General features: G+C 45.7%; 1 protein-coding gene and 1 pseudogene across 5 annotated transcripts in view; both read right to left on the reverse strand.

Moving 5' to 3' along the window:
* Wdr33 (WD repeat domain 33) overlaps nt 1-4,884 on the reverse strand; it is a 111,776-nt gene extending 106,892 nt beyond the window's left edge. For 2 of the 5 annotated variants that reach the window (XM_048345661.1, XM_048345658.1), the window contains exon 1: nt 4,562-4,884. The gene's annotated coding sequence lies outside the window, so the exon portion shown is untranslated. The remainder of the gene's footprint in view (nt 1-4,561) is intronic. The other 3 variants (XM_048345660.1, XM_048345662.1, XM_048345663.1) reach the window with 3 other exon arrangements.
* A 2,488-nt stretch (nt 4,885-7,372) lies between these two features.
* LOC125350900 lies at nt 7,373-8,136 on the reverse strand (annotated as a pseudogene).
* Between the last annotated feature and the right edge of the window lie 321 nt (nt 8,137-8,457).

Below are 8,457 nucleotides of genomic sequence, written 5' to 3' on the forward strand. Positions count from 1 at the left end.
CTATACCCAGCTTAGTATCCAAATTTTTATCAGTAAGTACCATTTTCTAAGCTAGGCACCAGTGGCTCATGCCTATAATCCTAGCTACTCAGGAGGCTGAGATCCAAGGATCGAGGTTAGACGCCAACCAGGGCAAGAGCGTCTGTGAGACTCTTATCTCCAATTAATCCCCCAAAAGCTGAAAACGGAGCAGTGGTTCAAGTGGTAAAGTGCTAGCATTGAGCAAAAAAAGCTGGAAGACTGCCAGGCACCAGTGGCTCAAGTCTGCAATCCCACATACTCAACAGGCTGAAATCTGAGGGTCAGGGTTCAAAGCTAGCCCAGGCAAGAAGTCCAGGAGACTCTTACCTCCAATGAACCACCAAAAGTAGCCAGAAGTAGAGATATAGATCAAGTGGCAGAGCACCTTTAGTGCTTTGAGCAAAAAAGCTCACAAGAACAGCTTCCAAGCCCTAAATTCAAGCCCAGGAGTGGCACACATACAAAAACAAAAAAAAGAAAACTCTCAAAACAAAACGTTTCTTAAGTTAAAAAGTTATGATAAAATCCAACATAAAGCCAGGTGCTCATACCTGTAACTCCTAGCTACTCAGGAGGCTGAGATCTAAGGAATACAGCTCCAAGCCAGGCCAGGCAGAAAAATCCCCAGGAGATTCTTATCTCCTTTTAACCACCAGAAAATGGGAAGTGGAGCTATGTCTCAAAGTGGTATAGTGAAAGCCTTGACCAAAAGAGCTCAGGGACAACATCCAGGCCCTGAGTTCAAGCCCCACAACTGACACCCCCCCCCAAAAAAAACCAACATACAAAGGAAAGAAAAAAAAAAAAACCTACAGTAATCTACAAAATGGCAAAGGCTAACAGAGAAGAGCAGGGGTCTTATACCAAACTCACAAACTCAAATGTGGCTTAGAGGTAGAGTACTGGCCCTAGGTTTGATTCCTCAGTACTACATAATCAGAAAAATCCAGAAGTGACCCTGTGGCTCAAGTGATATGAGTGTCAGCCTTGAGCAAAAGCTCAGGGGAGGGGGAGGGAATGAGAGAGGAAGGAACAGCTGATACTAACCAAAGGGAATGCAATGTACAATATATGTAAAGTTAACCTTGCTGTACATCACCTCTAAAATAATTTGAAAAAAGCAGCAGCGGGGGCTGAGAATATGGCCTAGTGGCAAGAGCGCTTGCCATGAAGTCCTGGGTTCAATTCCCCAGTACCACATATACAGAAAACTGCCAGAAGTGGCTCTGTGGCTCAAGTTGCAGAGTGCTAGCCTTGAGCAAAAAGAAGCCAGGGACAGTGCTCAAGTCCTGAGTCCAAGCCCCAGGACTGGCCAAAAAAAAAAAAAAAAAGCAGCAGCAGCAGCTCACAGACAGTGCCCATGCCCTCAGTTCAAGCCCTAGACCTGGCATTAAAAAAAACTCACAAACTTAGCTAGAGGCAGTTTTGAGCTTCATCAACCCACTAACAATGCTATGTATGTACTATAGGACATAAAGTAACAGAAAAGACAGTTGTGCAGATCCTAGATTGACTAGAGAAAAGTTACAAATAAAAGACAGGGGGCTGGGAATATGGCCTAGTGGTAGAGTGCTTGCCTCATGTATATGAAACCCAGGGTTCGATTCCTCAGCACCACATACATATAGAAAAAAACAGAAGTGGCGCTGTAGCTCAAGTCGTAGAGTGCTAGCCTTGAGCAAAAAGCAGCTAGGGACAGTGCTCAGGCCCCGAGTCCAAGCTCCAGATAGGTTAAAAAAAAAAAAAAAAACCAACAACAACAAAAAAAAAAAACTCACACACACAAACTGAACACATGGCTCAAGTGGTACATTACCAGCTAGGAGCAAAAGACAAAAAAACAAGCAGAGCCAGACCTAGACACACTAAATTGCAAGCTTGAGAATAGAACAGAATAGATTATAAGACAGAACAATCATTTAAGACCTTATCAATGGGATGAGACTTAACTGGATTTTGAGGAATTAACAGATGTGAATGTGTGGCCTGAAAGGAAGAAGACAGTCCAGGTTCAATCACAAGGGAAAGCTAAAGAGTAGAATAAAAATGATCAGTGTGGATACAGACTTCAGTAGAAGCCACGAATTTGTAAGAAATTTGTTCACTCCCCAATTTGTATGCCTAGGTTTTAGGAGTAAAAAAGTATAAAGTACAGCCAGGCGCTGTTGGGTCATGCCTATAATCCTAGCTACTTAGGAGGCTGAGATCTGAGAACCACAGTTCAAAGCCAGCCCAGGCAGAAGAGTCCATAAGACTCTTGTCTCCAATTTAGCCCACCAGAAAACCTGAAGTGGAGCTGTGGGTCAAAGTGGTAGAGCACTAGCCTTGAGCAGAAAAGCTCAGGGACAGAGCTTAAGCCCAGAGTTCAAGCCCCACAAAAAAAGAAGGGAGGAAGAGAGGAAGAGAGGGAGGGAGGGAGGGAGGGAGGGAGGGAGGGAGGGAGGGAGGGAGGGAGGGGAGGAAGGAAGGAAGGAAGGAAGGAAGGAAGGAAGGAAGGAAGGAAGGAAGGAAGGAAGGGATATAGACTTTGAGTAAGCCCCTAAACTGGTTAGTAAAAATAGGATGAAAAGCTTATGTCAACATAAAGCCGTGACGATCATTTAGCATTTCCACCAACCAAAGGACAGAATGTGAAATTAATCTGTGATCTTCAGAGATTTCAGAGATTTATTTATTGTGATGTAAATCAACTTTGCACTGACATTATTCCCAGGAGGGGGGGGACTAAAATTTCCCCTAGATGCTAAGAAATTGTTTAAATATGGAACAGCTTCCAGCACAAACTCAAATCTACACCATATTTACCTTCTACAGAGCAAAGAGACCCCTTAAAAATAGGAAATGTATCTTACAGCACAGCAGGGTGCTGGTGGCTCACTCCTAATCCTAGCTACTCAGTAGGCTAAATTTTAGAAGACAAATATCCCAAGCCAGCCCTAGCAGAAAAGTCAATGAGACTCTCCAAAATAACCAGCAAAAAGGAGGGTTGGAGGTGTTTCTCAGGTGGTAGAGAGCCAGGCCAGTGAATGGGAAGCCTTGCATTCAAACCCCAATAGCACCAAAACAAACACAACTTACAGTAATAAAAGTTGAGCATCAAATACAATTAAAATTAGGAAGCTGGGTACTGGTGGCTCACATCTGCAATCCTACTAAGGAAGCAGCTGAGCTCTGTGGATCCTTTTTCCAAGGTAGCCAGGACGGAAGTCTGTGACACTCTTATTGCCAATTATCCAGCAAAAAGCCAAAGGGGGGGGGGGGGGCGCCCAAGTGCTAGAGCCTTGATAAAAAAAACCTGAGACAGCACTCAGGCCCTGAATTCAAGGCCCAGCACCAAAACTAAAAATAAGAGGAAAATACAAGTGAAACAAGTAACATCTTTTAACAGTTACTAAACCTTTTGTCTGAGTTAGATCTACCACTGACTGCACCACTTTCAAAAACAAAGAAAGTTCTGTGTGTATTGTATCTCCAGAGTGTGCTTAAAAGTTGTGCTCCCAAGAGATGTGCCTGGCAACACCAGCATCTTGTTCATATACTGTCTTCCAAAATTCTTACAGTTAGCTTAATTTCTGTGTAGAAAACTACTTAAAAGCATGCTCGTCCAGCGCAGAGAAAAAGCTGTAATCTCTGTACTTGGAAGGAGCCCCCGAGTTAGAAGCCAGCTGGACCTACACAGCGAGACCTTGTCTCAAAACAAATTAAGACCAAAAATTTGACAGTCTTTCCACAAGTAACCTGTACATTTCACATTTGATTTACGGAAGAAATCAAATTGCGGAATTCCCTGTGAACCTGCCTTCTCGCCTGGGAAAAATCGCCAGCCACAAAGATTACATACAACCAAGTATCTGCATTTATTTTATCACAGAAATGCTAGCCCTTACTCTGCGGCGCACACTAGTAATCCCGCTCCTATAACCCCAACTGCTCTAAAGTATGATATGCAGAAGCTTCAGGTCAACCGGAGCCAATCTAAAGCCCGTCTCCAGGAAAAAATAAGACTGGATGTTTTATAAAGTACTAAATATCAAGTAGGTAGAAGGCGATTTTGCTTTGCGGTTGCCTGAAGGTAGCTGAAAATTGGGGATCAGGCGTGATTGGAGGGACAATCTAACTACTCCAAAGGAACGGATTTTATTCCTGCGAGAATCACCGATTCCAAGCCGCACGGAGTCCGTCCACCCCTCGGTCACCCACCCCTCAGCCGCCAGCTGTGTTTAAACGTCCTCTCTACCCCGAACTTCAGTCCCGCCCCGGCCCAAGGGACCCCCTCCTCTCCCTCCGGGCCGTCCCGGCCCGCGGGACCCGTTCACCTCCGGGCCACCGGCCAGACTCCGGTTGGGCCTCCACTGCCCTTCTCTTGTGGCCGGCCTCCAGGTTCCGAGCCCCTCTGCTAAGGCCCACGCCGGTCCCGATCAGCCCTACAGGACATCGGTCCTCTCGCCAGCCTCCCAAAGCACGCAACCGCCGGGCCTGAAAATGGCGGAGCGCAGCCGCCTGGGGCCGGCGCGCCTTCCCGCGCCGCGGCCGCACTCACCGTCTAGCGCGGAGCAGAGCTCCTAAGGGCAAGCGCAACGTCCGTCTTCGCTGTCAAAGAACACCTCTTCCGACTAGCCACCTTCCTTCACCTCTCTCAACCCCTCTCCTCCACAGGAGCAGCCGCCATCTTCCCCGACGAGTCTCCGAGCGCACGCCCCTGCGTCATCACGCGCCGCTGTACGGCGGTACGTCATACGCGGCCATACCGCCGGCCCCTGTAGACCGAGAACTGCGCACGTGCGTCGGCGAGGGGCGGGGCTAGCGCCGTCCCGCCGAACTCAGTGCTGAGGCCCAGCACTTCCTTTGTTCCGCTGCGGCCTGCCCACCCCTGTCCAGAGCAAGTTTGAGGCTGGGCTCTTAAACAGTGCTTTGGGTGCTCTCAACAACCTATTTGGGGAGAACGATGGGGGTGACGTTGATCAAGATTCGGTGTACTACTATAAACTGATTTGTTGAAATGAAATCTCTTTGTTCAACTACTTACACATAATTTGTTTTTTATCCTATTAGGGTTTTGTCAATTGAGTTTCCTTTCTTCATCTGGGTCCCCAGGCTCTGTGAACAAACTGCAAACACCCAGCCTCACTTCCCCTTACATGCCCCCCTAAAAAACTCAGCCTGTAAAGAGAGGTGCCTTCTCTGCTCAGGTAGCAGAGGGTCCCTCTGTTTTGTCCCCAGTAAACCTGATCTGGCGGTTGAGTCCCTGCCGGTCCTCTCTTTTTCTGAACACACAGTATTTTGCAAAATCTGAGTACGTTTTCAGAGGTGATGTAATGGTAGACTAATAAGCCAAAGCACACTAAGCCATATTGTGAGCAGACCATTTGATCTTGCAAAAATCTGTACCATCTATGAAATGAATGGAAGCACGCAGCAGAGTCAGGCACACAATTCAGGAATCCTACATTCTCCCAAGTAAACTGTGCCTGAGTTTATTTTCTTAGACTGATACAAATCCCCTCGAAATTGAGGCATTTGAAACAAGCACTGATAGCTCAAATCTATCTACTCGGGAGGGTGAAAACTAAGGGTCTCCCTTTGAAGCCAGCCCAGGCAAAACAGTTCCATGAGACTCCAATTAATCACCAAACAGCAGTAAATGGGGTCAAGAGCAAAACGGCTCAGGGACAGTCCCCGAGCCCTAAGTGAAAGCCACACTACCAGCTTTTTTTGTTTTCGGTTTTGGTTTTTTTCCTTTCTTTCTTTCTTTCTTTCTTTCTTTCTTTCTTTCTTTCTTTCTTTCTATCTATCTTTATTGTAAAGGTGAAAGGGTTTACAATTACATAAGTAAGATAATGAGTACATTTCTTTTTAAACAGTTACCCCACCATATTTTCTGCTGCTTAGCCCTCCCTTCTCCCCTCCCCAAAGTTGTATAGTTAATTTCCAACATAGTGTCCTCTTCTTCCTTTTTAAATGTATGTATTTGGGATTAAACTCAGTGCTTGGGTATTATCCCTTAGCCTTTTCATTCAAAGCTAACACTTTACCACCTGAGTCATAGCTCTACCTTTGGCTGTTTGATGGTTAATTGGAGATAAGATTCTCATGGACTTTGCTTTGCATTGTGTGTATATAACTAATTTTATTTGTTGATTCATCAGTGGATGGAGACCTAAGATGATTCTGTAGTATCAATATTGTGAATAGTGTGGTATATACTATATATGTGTGCATGTATACTGGCATTTGAACTTAGAGCCTCACACTCGGTTTGCTTGCTCTGTTGACTCTCTACCACTTGAGACATGCTTCTAACCCTGCTTTTTAATGATGTTTTTGGCAAGCACTCTTGCCACTAGGCCATATTCCTAGCCTTTAATGATGTTTTTGGAAATGTGGAGTAGTTGGATTTTGGAGAAATTATATTTTTTCATTTTTTTCTCCCTCATGTCTTGTTTGTACCTGGTGATTTAACCTTTATATCCAAGTGGAAGTTTTTTTTTATAATATTGAAAATGTTCAGATATACTCCAAGATTGTTTTATCTATGAATTCTATGAATCTGAATTTACTGCAAGATAATGCTAATGTATGTTTTAAGATATACAGTTTGCTTAAAGTTAGGTGTGGCAGCACATGCCTGTAATAGCACTCAGGAGGCAGAGACAAGAGGATTTTGAATTCATAAACAGCTTGGACTACAGAGTAAGACTTTTTTTTTTCATATGTGCAAGTAAACTTTATGAACAATAGTCTTTGTTAGCTCTCTCTACTCTGGATGCTGCTCACCACACAATCTGAGCCTGTGTTTTTTTTTGGGTTTTTTTTTTTTTTTGGCCAGTCCTGGGGCTTGGACTCAGGGCCTGAGCACTGTCCCTGGCTTCTTCTTGCTCAAGGCTAGCACTCTGCCACTTGAGCCACAGTGCCACTTCTGGCCATTTTCTGTATATGTGGTGCTGGGGAATTGAACCTAGGGCCTCATGTATACAAGGCAAGCACTCTTGCCACTAGGCCATATCCCCAGCCCTCTGAGCCTGTTTTAAGAGTTCTTTTTTAAAAAAGGATTTACATTCACAAGGATTTTATCCTGTTTGGGTTCTCCAATGCAAACTGAGTTTTCTTCCAGGTAAAAGACATTCCACATCTATTACTTTCCTAACGTTTCTCACATGTGTGAATTCTCTTAGGCCTGCTAAAGTATGAATTTTGGTTGAAAGACTTTCTGTATTTACAAGGTTTCTCACCTGTGTGAATTCTATCCTGCATACCAAGGTCTGTCCACATTTGCTGCATTCATAAGGTTTCTCTCCTGTGTGTTCTCTGATGAACATGAAGGTCTGTCTGACTTCTGGGTGAAAGAACTTCCTCATTTGTTACATTCGAACTTGCCGCTCTTTGCGGCAGCATGGAAAATCTGAACTGCATGGTCCCTGGTTCCTCCACCAGGCTGGGAATTGGCTAAAATAATCCCAGGGTATTGCATACACCAAAAATCTAGGCCATACCAGTAATGATAATATTCTCCCATGAGCACCAGTGCACCTTGGACACACCATAGATGGTTCTGGGTTTCTGAATACAGAGGTCTGGGGTTGGGTTCCAGGGAGAGGTAGGTCCAAACGCCCCAATTGTACTGGGCACAAACAATCATAGATTGTGTTCTGCTGCCACGTCTAGAATGTTATGCAATCCAGTTATACTCACAGCCCTGGCTAGGGACACGTTGGCTTCTCCCACAGCGCTGAGCAAGGCACTGTAGTGCAACAGCCAGGTGATGCGGTTGTTGACCACCATCTCACAAAGGTGCTTGTAGTCCAAGATGTAGGCGTAGACCAATGGGTCACTGTGGAAGACCTGAGCAGGGGGTTACTTTATGTCTGATAAAATCACATTGTCCTTCCCAAATTGTCTCCTGAGGAGGTTGGCGAGCCCCATTCCCTGCTGGCCCAGACCCTCTGTAATCAAGACCCTTGGAAAGTCTGCTTCAGAGAAAGAGGTGGAGTGGAAGCTGGCACCTGCTGGAATTTGCCAGGGGGAGATACCCAGAAACCGGGAGGGCAGGACAGTGCTCAGGCCTGGGCAGGCTGGGCACAGACACAACATCCTCAAGACCTGCATTTGCTCCTCAGATGTCCTGCGGGCACAGCTGCCCAGGACGCAGAGCCCGGGTGCGAAAGCCAGGACGCCGGAGCCAGGGCGCGGAGCCAGGGACTCACGAGCCGGGGAGCGGGAGGCGGGGCGTGGGAGCCGGGATGCCTGAGCCAGGACGCCTGAGCCAGGATGCCTCATTTGGAGTTCTTTTTTTTTTTAATTTAATTTATTTATTAATTGAACACAAAAATTTTTGGACAGGGTGTTGTGCAAAAAGGGTACAGTTACATAGTAGGGGAGTGTGTACATTTCTTGTGATATCTTACACCCTGTTTTTCTTTCCCTTCTCTAGGTCAGGTA

The sequence above is a fragment of the Perognathus longimembris genome, chromosome 4 (genome assembly GCF_023159225.1).
Source record: "Perognathus longimembris pacificus isolate PPM17 chromosome 4, ASM2315922v1, whole genome shotgun sequence".
Classification (NCBI taxonomy): domain Eukaryota; kingdom Metazoa; phylum Chordata; class Mammalia; order Rodentia; family Heteromyidae; genus Perognathus; species Perognathus longimembris.